Genomic DNA, 581 nt, shown 5'->3' on the forward strand with positions numbered 1-581 from the left:
TTCTTAATGTAGGTTTTGTTTATGTGGTGCTGAGGACTGAACCCAGGGACTCCTACATCCCCACATGCTAGGCAAGGGCTCTAGCATTAAGCCTTATTTCCACACCCCTTAGTATGGTAACCTGACCGTCCCCAGAGGTGCCCATCTAAACAGTGTGCCGAAGGATCCTAAGCTTTAACCAAGGAAGCTGGACACAATGACAACAGGGTCGTCAGGTGAAGTTGTCCTCTAAGGCGCCATCCTCCTGCTTTGTCCTGGATGGTGCTGGAGGCAAGGTGGGAGTATGGCCACTGATTCATGGCCATGTGGGAAGGGACACATGGTCCCTAGAGCTATTCGGGGTCTTCTGTTTTCACCCTGGTCACTTCTGGGAATGTCTCCCTGTGCCTCTGAGCAGCAGGGTCTGGCCCTCAGCCTCCTGAACCTGTCTGTCTATCCACTCTCCCCTGAGCCGTCACAGGGCTTCCTGGCATCTTTGCACCTGCTGGCTTCTTCTGCACTCTTATACCACAGTGTGCAGGTCAAGGGGTGACTCAGCTGCTTCCTTCCCATCCCTCCCCTCCTCTCCCCATCCCTCCCCT

Source organism: Nannospalax galili, unplaced genomic scaffold, assembly GCF_000622305.1.
Source record: "Nannospalax galili isolate Female #2095 unplaced genomic scaffold, S.galili_v1.0 scaffold149, whole genome shotgun sequence".
NCBI lineage: Eukaryota > Metazoa > Chordata > Mammalia > Rodentia > Spalacidae > Nannospalax > Nannospalax galili.